General features: G+C 45.2%; 1 long non-coding RNA gene and 1 other non-coding gene across 2 annotated transcripts; both read right to left on the bottom strand.

Moving 5' to 3' along the window:
- Nucleotides 1–4,393: 4,393 nt before the first annotated feature.
- LOC123368930 lies at nt 4,394–8,973 on the bottom strand. The gene is made up of 3 exons (XR_006578934.1): nt 8,913–8,973; nt 8,519–8,611; nt 4,394–4,487 (listed from the first exon to the last, which is right to left on the bottom strand). It is a non-coding gene; the product is annotated as an uncharacterized LOC123368930 (long non-coding RNA).
- A 2,252-nt stretch (nt 8,974–11,225) lies between these two features.
- TRNAT-UGU lies at nt 11,226–11,298 on the bottom strand. The gene has a single exon. It is a non-coding gene; the product is annotated as a tRNA-Thr (tRNA).
- Between the last annotated feature and the right edge of the window lie 219 nt (nt 11,299–11,517).

Genomic DNA, 11,517 nt, shown 5'->3' with positions numbered 1-11,517 from the left:
GTATAAACAAACACACACTAGGGCCATTAGCTAACCACAAACACACAGCATGGGGATTAAAATTTACAGCCTCTGTGTCCAAAAAAATAGTCAACCTGGTGAGTCAAAAAACCAGCACCGCTAACTCAACCTAGAGGGAATGAACATGCTTTTCTTGTTAAAAGCTCTGACATGATCTTTCCAACAGAGGGCAGTGGGGTACATGTAACATTAGCTCATGTTCTGCATGCTCTGAAGTCAGCAAAGCTGCTTACTGTGACTTGATGAATAAAGATACACACACAGTAATTCCAAGTCTTGCTTTCTCTATTTACAGTCCCCTATTAATTTATACTCATATTAAAATAAACCTCATAATTCCCTAAAGTGTTTTTTCTTGACCAAATTGCTTATCTTGCATAATTATTTCTGATGACTTGGAAACAAACTGTGAAGAGATCAAATACATGACTGGTTTGCTGAGTTCAGGCACTAGTTATGATACTAGTTTTTATATTTAAAAGTATTTCCTTTGTTACAAGTGAACATTGATTCAGTTTTTCCAGAGACAAACTTACGTGTATTTTGTTGCCTGCTTTCCTAAATCATACAGATATAATACACACACACACACACACACACACCCCTAAAAAATCCCACATCTCATCTAACTTTCTAATTTTTGAATCTATGAATTGCACTCAAGCAGGCAACATTATGGCAGGGGCACTCTACACAATTATGCACAACACTGGAGGCATGTTCAGGAAGTGCACTGACCTGATGAAGTCAATTTGGCAGGAATGCATGAAAGAACCAAGCGATTCAGAATGAAGACGATATTGCAGTTAAGATTTTTGGGAATGCAGGTAAGAACAAATTAATCATCCTTTATTACTTAAAGGGTTTGATCTTATTCCACTGAAATTCACCATGAATTAGCAAAAATGTTCAGCTGTCTCTGAAGCTGCATTTTTCATGGAAAAAGAGTTTCAGTCAAAAAAAATTCACACAGCTCTATTTACACCAGCTGAGGATATGCCCCTAACAGTTAAAAGATAATAAAATGGACTAGTTATAAAAGGCCAAATTCTGGCCTCACTTGTATAACTACCAAACAGTGCTGTTGAAGTCACTGGAGAAACACAAGTGCAAGTAGGGGCAGAATCTGGCTTATGATCTTTGGATTTTTCCCAAACATCTTGCAAAGACTGTAATGATTCTAAAAGGACCTTAGAGAGGTCACAAAACTTAGAGAGGGGCAAACTGTTGAATTTTCTACATATGGAAGCCAAAGTAGTGCTTACATAATTGTTTCAAATGTTTCTATGTAAGCTGGATTCAAGAGAATCTTATGAAAGCAAAGATCCTGGGACTCTGACACCTCAAGAATGACATGGTGTACAACATAAAACCCAGGTGGATCATGTCTGTCTATTAAAGGATAATGCTGCTAAACCCTAATTTTACAGTTATGCCTTCATTAGAAAATAAACTTTCATTTCAATCAGAATTTCACATAGAGGACAAGATATGTATTTTGAATAATATGTAAAATTCACATTTCCTATGTTCTGAAAGTGCATGTTTCATGAAGCATTCTAGTTGTAAAGTCCATTGGGTCACACGGAGTGTATTGTGCATTTCAGTGTATTGTACCTGCTCAGGCTTTTCGAATATAAATTATTTCCCTGTTCTTTGTTTGGTACAGTTCTGTTGTACAACACCATGCACACCTACAGAGTTATACAGATAATAAGAGACATTGCCTGAGATCAGAATAAATCTACTACACAGTCAATATACTGGCTCTGTTGTGAAGTCACAATAAAATACTATCATTTCACTTTAATTTTTCTCCCCCCCTCTCTTTTTTTTAAAAACACTGTTTGGAAAACTTCTTAAAATAGAAAAAACAACCGTATTTTCCCTTACCACACTTATTCTCTTTCTCCTGGTGAGCCCTTTAGCTTGACTACACTACACACTTGTGTCAGTATACGAGCGACACAGTTATACCGACCGAACTCCTGGTGTTGACAGGCTATGTTGCTGAGAGGGTGTCTTCAGTTGATGTAGCTACTGCCTCTTGAGGAGGTGGGGTACCTACGTCAGTGAGAAACACTCTCCTGGTGGTGTAGGTAGTTTCTTCACTAAGCACTACAGTGGCGCAGTTGCATCCCCCTGCAGCACTGTATGCATAGACAAGCCCTTTCTTATGGAGCAAAGTGTCAACATTTGTTTTATTTTGTTTAAAATATTTATTCATATGCTAACATCACACTAGATGGCACCTATGGAATGAGACAACAGATTGATTAGTTAACTCTCCTTGCTGGCTGTCCTTGCTCCTTTCTCACTGGGCTGGCAGTATGGCTGACTGGCTCTGTAGCCTGGGCTTCTTCCATAAACACCAGCATTGTTTAGTACATTTCTCTGACAGTGGCAGATTTTTGGGTCAGGGATGGGAAAGGAGAGGGGAAGATATTTTGGAATTAATTCCACACCAGACTGTATCAGTTCTAAGGCAAGTGACATTTGGGGTCCAATGTCCCTTTAAAACCCACTCAAACAATCATTGCATAGCTCTTATTTGGAGTAAAGCCTTTTTAAACAAACACCTCACCGAATAATGGGTCTGTTAAAGTGGAGAACTAAGCACTCATCAGTATCTCTACACTGCAGTCACTGACCATGGTTGCAGCTAGAGCTGTCATACCTGAGCTAGCTTTAATTTAGCCAGCTTGCATCCTGGAGCCGGGAAGACGCTGTTAGCACTAGCGTAGCTAGGGGGGAGCAGGGGGAGCAGCCGCTCCCCCTGAACACATTCTCCAAAAGCAGCGCCTTAGGCCCCGACTCCCTGGGTGCTCTGGGGCTGGAGCACCCACGGGGAAAATTTGGTGGGTGCAGAGCACCCACTGGCAGCTCCCCACCCCGCCCCCCAGCCCCAGCTCACCTCCGCTCCACCTTCTCCCCTGAATGCGCTGCACCCACCCCCCGGCGGCTTCCCACAAATCAGCTGTTCGCGTGGGAAGCCTGGGAGGGCAGAGAAGCAAGCAGCAGCTTTGCGCTCAGGCCCAGGGGGCAGAGGCGAGCTGGGGTGGGGAGCAATTCCCCTGTGCATCCCCCCGGGTTGACCTCCCCCCCGCCCACACACACACCCACCAGCAGCGGTGGGAAGTGGAGCAGCCCGGCCCCAGCCCACTCCACTCTGCCAGCTCCCAGCCGTGGCACTCCACTTCCCGCCGCTGGTGAGTGCGGGAAGGTTGGGGAAAGGACGCCCTCCGCACTCACCGGCGGCGGGAAGCAGAATGACGCATCCCCAGCCCATTCTGCTTCACTTGCCCGGGCCCCAGCCGTGTCGCGGGGGGAGGGGCGGGGGGATTGGGGAAAGGTCCCTCCTCCCCGCCCCCATACTCACCGGCGGCGGGAAGCGGAGCAATGCGGCCCCAGCCCGCTCCCCTTTCCTTGCCCCTGCCCCTACCCCAGCCATGTTGCTTGGGGGTGGGGGGACTGGGGAAAGGTTCCCCCTGCCCTGCACTCACCGGCAGCAGGCAGCAGAGCACCACGGCTGGGAGCTGACAGAGTGGAGCAGACTGGGGCCGGGCTGCTCCACTTCCACCGCTGCCAGTGAGTGCAGGGGGGGATCCCTTCCCCAAGCAACACGGCTGGGGCTGGGGCGAGGGAAGCAGACCGGGCTGCTCCCCATCTCCTGCCAATCCCCTGCTGGGCCACTCTGGGCCTGTGGGGCCCCCAAAAGTGCCCCCCACAGGCACAGCTCCTGCCTCCCAGACCCTCCGGGTCTTCGGCGGCAGGACCTTCAGTGCCGCCGAAGAAACCCGGAGTGAGTGAAGGGCCTGTCGCCAAAGACCCGGAGCACTGCTGGGTGAGTAAAAGCGCCACTGCAGGTGGTGCTTTTTTTTTTTTTTTTTTTTTTTTTATTGCTCCCCCTGTTCCCTCCACCTGGCAATGCCACTGAGTTGAAATCTGTTTTGATATGGTTTCCCCAGTCTCCATCTTGGATTAGCTAAACAACTAGGACTCTATTTTGAACACTCCTTCATGGAGAGTTTGGCACCCTTTTTCAAATTAGAGTGGGAAAAGGTTATATCAGTTAGATCATGTGACAGCCTACTCTGCCCAGCAACCACAGGTTACTTAAGGGGTAGAGTAACTGTTACTCTGGGTTGTCCATCTGAGTGGCAGTCATTCTCTCACGTTAGGAGCCAGTGGACGTGAGCCCCTAGCTAGACCAGGACTTGTAGTTAGTGATACCAAGTCACATCCAGTTCCAGCTTCAAGACTTACCTGCATGCCCCCGTTCTAACATCCACTGAGGAAGACTCCGCATACTACCACGCAGGATGACACCTTTAAGAAAGGAAGAAAGAAGAGGACACCAGGCACTACTTACCTGAGTGATCACCGTTCCTGTGTTCCAGTCCGTGTTCCTGAGTTCCAGTCCAGGAATCCAGGTCCCATCCTTGTGTGCAGTCAGGGTTCGTTTCCTTTGGACAGTGAGAGAGATGGAACGGTGATTGTCTTTTATTGTCTTTAAGTCTCCCTAGTGTGTAGAGGTTTTGGGGTTCTCTGGACTTAGGGTCCATCAGAGTATTGTTAACAATGCAGCCATTATTATTTCTGTATGTGTGTTTTGGGTAGAGCTTGCAGACTAGCCCATCTTCTGAGAGGCCTTAGAAGTAAAAGTAATTTAAATCTGTCTCAGGCTAACAACATGGCGGCATGAGCTTCACCATGGACTACTCCTGTGCATATCATGGCTCTGGATGGGCTTCTACAGCTATGTTGAAGCTTGCACTGCCATGCATTCATTGCTCCAGGACCCAAACTAGCCAGATTAAAACTATCTCAGGTATGTAGGCTCAAGCTGCAATCATACCGCATGACTACAGTCTAGACATACTTTTGTTAGACAACCTGATGATAACGGTCACATAAGAGCCTGACTAAAAGAATGAGCACTTCATAAGTCTGGCTATAACTGATACTTTTAGAAAACAAATTTTCCTTGTCTGTGTTATTAGCAACACCTTAGATTACCAACAATGAATATTTTTACCATTTATTGGCTTGATTGCTTTCTGTGTTTCATGCAGGTTGAACAAAGAAAATGGATTTATCATTAGTTTCACTTTCTGGCTCTCCTAAACTATACTCCTGGGTGAATTCTGTGCCACTGCACATACAGAATTCATGTGCCGTGCTGAATTTTTTTTCTCAGCAGAAAATAAATTCTGCTGAGAAGTGCTGCAGTTATGCCTTTCACCCACCAGTGGAGCTAGAATGTAGAGCAAACGCTCTGGAGCAGAAGCAGCCCCAGCTGCAGATAGGGAAGAGAAGAGGCTGCATTCCTCACAGCACCCAGTGGGGCTAGTAAGGAGACACGGGATATGGGGTGATGGACAGTGTGAGGCACATAGGTCTGCTGGGGGGTCACAGACTGAGGTTCAGAAGGGCTAATCGGGGGACATGGGCTGAATGGGTGTGGTGGTGCAGGGACACATGGGAATGGGGGAGGAGGGTGACTGAGTGGGGGCCCAAGTCTGCATGGGGGGTTCAGGGACACTGGCAGGGGGCTGGCTGAGTGGGGGACCAGAGACATATGGAGACAGAGGAGAGGGGGCACATGGGGATAGGAGCTGATTTGTCTGACTGAGTAAGAGAGGGTAAGGGTCAGCCAGGGTCCTTAACAAGAGGAGAGACTCCTTAACAAACCCACCTCCACGCCCCACAAAAAACCTGTCCATACTTTTCCCATCCGCACCCAACAATTCTCCTAGTCCACACCCAGGCTCCTTCCCAGCAACTACTACTCTCTCCCTCAACTCCTCCATTACCCCTGATTCCCCAAGCCTTTGCCCTGCTTCCAAGAGGTGCAGGCAATACATTTCTATATTGTAGTTTAAATGAATTACTACTCAAAGTTCTGTATTAATATACAGAGTAAGGAATCTATTCGTCAAAACATTTCCTGAATCTTTTTTGTTGTCTTTATTACAGACATACTTGCTGACACATATTCTGAAATAAATTACCAAAATAACTGAAACTGGCATGATTATATTGTGTTATTTTGAAAATAAAATATGCAGAATTTTAAAATATTGTGAGCATAAATTTTAATTTTTTGGCACAGAATTCCCCCAAGAGTAGCACTCGCACAAACCTGCAGTCATTAGGCTCTAAGTACTGCAGGGCAGGGTATGTAACTTTAAATGAAGACTGGAATTTCACTGGAGCTTTTCTGACGAGTTTAATTTCCATTGGCCTTAGGTTTTGTAAAGCTGCAGGTTTTGTTTTGGTTTTTAAAAAAATGCAAAAACAAAAAAACACCACCACAATTTCTAGGCCTCTAGAGCTCTGGCAGCAATCTCTATGACTATTAAATGGGATGTTTAATATTTAAAAATTACACAATTAAAGTTTTTATTTTCTGACAGTTAAACAAATCTGGGAACTGTTTCATAGCCAATGACTTTGGTCCTTCCTACTGTTAGTGTCATCAGTGATGGATGTCTCCAAACACTAGGCTTAGAAACGTCAATTGTAATTACATTCTTTGGAGGAAATCAGTTTGCTCATGAAGAAAATTGAGCTGTTTATCGTGAAAGCTTTTAGACTATTGGACTGAGCAAAGCGGGTGCAATTTTCCTTCAAAAACACAACAGAAAGATGCATTTCCAGCATCAAATTAGAATCCCCTGAATTATGGCAGCATATGTTTCTTCCAGATTCCAAGATAATTCTCTTGGGTTTACAAGTAGTTTTAATATCAAAACATTATTAACACTATCAGGAATCTGAACACAGTTCAGAGATGGTTACATCAATGAACATGTCTCCTAGACTAATAAAAGCCACCTCAGCCTTTTAGAAAAATCATCTGTCATCACTAGTTACAAAAGCACTAGTCCACTAAAGTCTTTGAGCACAGTATAGCTGAAAAGCAGACTATTACATTACTTTAAACCAGTGGTTCTCAAACTTTAGCAACCCGAGGACCCCCATTTTGATTTAAAAGTTTTCACGGACCCCCCCCCCCCCCGCCCACTCAGCCCCAGGCCCCACCCCTACTCCACCCCTTTCCCAAGGCCCCACCCTCACCCTCACCCCCCCTTTCCACCCATACTCCACCCCTGCCCCTCCTCTTCCCCATCCCCACGAGCACGCCCCATCCCTGCTCCTCCCAGCACCTCCTGTTCCCCAGCATAAAGAAGGCACTGGGAGGAAGGGTGAGGAATTGAGGGAGAGGAGTTGATCACTGGGGCCTGTGGACCCCCTGGAGTACTCTTGCAGACCCCAATTTGAGAAACACAGCTTTAAACATTATTTTTTAAATAAATAACCCAACCTAACCATGATGAACTCTTATTTGGAAAAACATTTGTTTAAATACCCACTAGATTTCTTCTGAAACACTGGGAACTTTACACAACCCCCAAGTTGAATTAATATTTTTAATCATAAAATCTCTGTAAGACTCAAGGCATAGGGAAGCATTTATCCATAAGCTTAAATAGTTAAACCAATCAATCAAGAGAAGTATCATTCTTAATTTACAGTATCTCAAAGTGCTTATTGACTTTATTTGTAAAAACTGTAACAATGGTGATTGTTTAACTGATTTTCAATCAGTTGATTTCAGCCTGTTGCAGGGGATCATTAAAGGCCAGTGTATTTACAACAAATGTAGAGAAATGTACAACACATACGGTAGTCAGCTTATAGAATTTTCTGCTGTAGGTTATTGAATCAAATGCTGTGGCTGGATTTTTATAAGATGAATAATTTTAGGACTGTTAAAGGAACACCATCAACTTATAGCCACAGTTGTCTCTGGAACGCATTTCACCTACTATTTTTACAAGTACCAATTAAGATTCCTGTAACTGAAATTCAAGAAAATATTATTTCTTTTAATTTTACAGTTTGGACTGTATGCAAAAAGCCATTCCTACTTAGCAAAGCACTTAACCACTTGCTTTAGTTAACATCATTTGGACTTACTCATGTGCTTCAATGCTTTGCTGTACTGGGGCCTTTATGCATTTGGCAACACTTTGTATCTAGTCAGTTTCACTGTTACCTCTGCAAAGTCAGTCAGGCAATCATGCAAACGTTTATGTACAAGACTTCAATGAGACTAGGCTCCTGAGTAAAGTTACGCATGTGTGCAGGTTTTTGTAATATCAGGGGCTTAGTCAGTTCTGCCTCTTGTTTGTGTGTCAGAGTCCTTCACACAGCAAGAAATAAATTGTTTTAAAACAGGACAGGACCCAGGAAGTGCTGTACTACCTGAAACTAGTTTTGTCTCATTTGGAATGGACTAGATTTCAAGTTAATGATGTCTTTTTTTCCATAACTTTTGTAATTATTCAAGTTATGTATTTAGTTAGATTTTTGTGTGTCCAACTAATGTTCTGCTAAGAAGAAAAAAAGGGTAGTCACAAATATCATGCCTCTTGGCATAAAATGACCACCTCCAGGAATCAGGCAGAAATTCCCCACAACCATGTACCTTATATCATATCGTTGCACAGGAGCATTGTTTCAGGGATAAGGAGAGTGTTCACCTTCCTGCTGGAATTGATGGGCCAGGCCTGGTTGATACCTGTATTGATATGGCATAAATCAAACTCTGATTACAAGACAGTATTAGCTAATTGTAGTGATACAGATAGATAATATAGGATCACTCTATCACCACAGAGGTAAAGCTAATTACCAGCACAAGTGTTAGGTAAATCTTATAAACAGTTACATTTGTTTTCTTTATTAACTGAATAAGGCTCTGAACTTCCACGTAACAGGGCCTCCTTGCTCCTGCCTCTGTCCCGGTCTACAAACTACTCAGAGACCCTTATGCTGGTCCAACACCTTGTGCAGTTTATTTACAAACAGATTCCCATCACCTTCATAACATATACAACTCCTGTAATGAGGGAGGGCACACAAACAATCACTCAGTCTCACCTGCTTCCCTCTCTCCACTTCCTTCCTACGCCTATTTGTGGGCTCTGCCTAATGGCTTAATTAGCCTTTCTGCCCTGCCTCACCCACAAATTAGGCACAGCCTGCCTTGCTTGATTGGAGCGGCTGTGACCAGTATTCTGACTCAGCCTTTCTTGCCAAGCACTCTGTCACATTCCATCTATATTTGTTTTACAAGTTAATTTTTTTTTTTGAGAAACTCCTTGGGATGCTCAAAAGTCCTTTCCCTACATATCATTGCCATCCCATCAGGGCAGCAAGTCATATGGGCCCGAGGTCCCAGCTCCACCAATGTTCGGGGCTGGGTCTCTCCCCCAACCCCGCCTGCCACCCCCATGCACCTCCCAGCATCTCCTGCTGCCCAAGGGTGATTTAAAAGGTCTTGGGGGCCCCCAACTGCTGCCCCCACCACCAGCAGCGCAGTGGTACTCCCCACGTTACAGCGTAGCAGTGGCACCGCTGTGACATGGGCAATGTAGTCATGCTTTATCGCCAGGGGAGAGCTCTCTAGGGGATAAAAAATAACCACCCCAAATGAGGGGTGGTAGTTTTATCGCCAGGAGCACGGCTCTGGCAATAAACCGCTGTCTGTATTGGCGCATTTCAGCACTAAAACTTTTGTTGCTCAGGGTGGAGGGGTGTTTTTTCACACCCCTGAATGACTAAAGTTTTAGCACTGAAAGACACAGCCTAAGGAATATGTACCGTAGCTCCACATCCCTGCGATCCAGGGAGGCGGGGTCACCAAGATGCTGCCAGAAGGGTGTGCAGGCTGTTTCAGGAGCTGGTGCTGCCTGAGGTAAGTGCCGACCCACTGCCACCCCTCCTGTACCCCAACCTCCTGCCCCATCCCAGAGCCTACACCCCACACCCAAACTCCCTCCCAGAGCCTGACCCCTCCCCCTGCACCCAAACTCCCTCCCAGACCCTGCACCCCAACCCTCTGCCCCAGCCCAGGGCCTGCACCCCCATACCCAAACTCCCTCCCAGAGCCCACACCCCCTCCTGCCCCAGTGCAGAGCCCAAACTCACAAACTCCATCCCAGAGCCCAACCCCCCGCCCCCGGGGGGCAGGACTTGGACCCATTCTGGGTACCACCAAAAATTATCCAGACCTGCCACCTCTGCATTCCATAGCTAGTGGACTTTTAATATCAAAAAGACATTGAGTTAGGCAGGCTAATTGGCAGAAGAGCTGACTATCATTCACTCACCTGAAGTAAAACTTCAGCCAGTCAGAAAATGTTGTAGCCACAAAAGTAATATATACTATAAATAAATGAATGTGTACTTTTCTGAATATGGAAGTTTTGATTGGTGCAGAAATCAGAGATCTGCTCTTTAAGCCAGCTAGGATCAAACAAACCAGTTATAATTATTATTATTAGATTACACTTGTAAGTAGGTCACACTAAGCCTGTGGTCATGCCTTGGTCCTCCCCTGTGTCAAAAAGTGAATGAAAGAAAGAAGCTTCCATGTTTGCATTTTGGTCTCATCACATTGTTAATGGTAGTTGTATTATTTTAAATGTTTTTCTTGTTGTATTTTTGACTCTTTGATTTCTTGAAAAATGGATAAAAAATTTGAAAAAGTCAATACAAAAGTGGATTTTTGTCTGAGGCTATAGTTCTTTTCAAGCCAACCTATCTGGCCACGGAAAAGCAAAAATAGACAAGTAAATTCTCAGAAGTGCAGCTTCTAACAGAAATAAAATCTGCAGCCCTGGGTCAGTGCAAAGCTCCGAAGAAGCAGATAATTTTGTCCAGCTGGCACACACTCCCTTCATGCCACTTATTCCCCACCTAGGGGCAATTTTCTCCATTAATCTTTTAATAACAATATTTCACAGCACCTCCCATCAGGGGAATTGCAACGAGTGCTTTACGAACATTTACTGGCTGGTTCCCACAATGCACTCAAAAGATGCTATTATCCCCCTCGGGTAAATAGAGGCAAAGAGAGCTAATTATATTAATGTTAAAGTAATAGTTGCTATTTATTATTTAGATAATAATATTAATTTATATTAATTATTAATAGAATTGAGTGGTCATTAATATCCTCAGACCATTATATTTCCACAAATACTACCCTTACATCTGTAACACGCACTGAACTGTGTGAAATTTAGGATTGTCACTATATTTAAAAAGCCCTTCCATACCAAAACGAGATCGGTTGCATTTAATTCAAGGACAAACTTCCATGGCATTATACAGCCAAAAGCAAGCGGAGGCCCCAGCGAGGATCGAACTCGCGACCCCTGGTTTACAAGACCAGTGCTCTAACCACTGAGCTATGGAGCCACCATTTAGCTATTTGCCCGAGTCGCACTAAGATGCCAGGCGACCTTGCAGTAACAATGGCCGAAACAAGCCCCCAGCTCCCCTCCTCCGCCCGCAACCCCCTCGGCCCCTCTCTCAGCCCCGCGCCGGGCTCGCTGGGCGCCTGCCTGGGCAGGGGCGAGCTCGCCGGGCGCCTGCGAGCCGCAGCTGTCCCCGCCGGCGCCGCTTCATTTCCACGGG

The sequence above is a fragment of the Mauremys mutica genome, chromosome 4 (genome assembly GCF_020497125.1).
Source record: "Mauremys mutica isolate MM-2020 ecotype Southern chromosome 4, ASM2049712v1, whole genome shotgun sequence".
NCBI lineage: Eukaryota > Metazoa > Chordata > Testudines > Geoemydidae > Mauremys > Mauremys mutica.
This window is presented reverse-complemented; position numbering and strand designations above follow the sequence as displayed.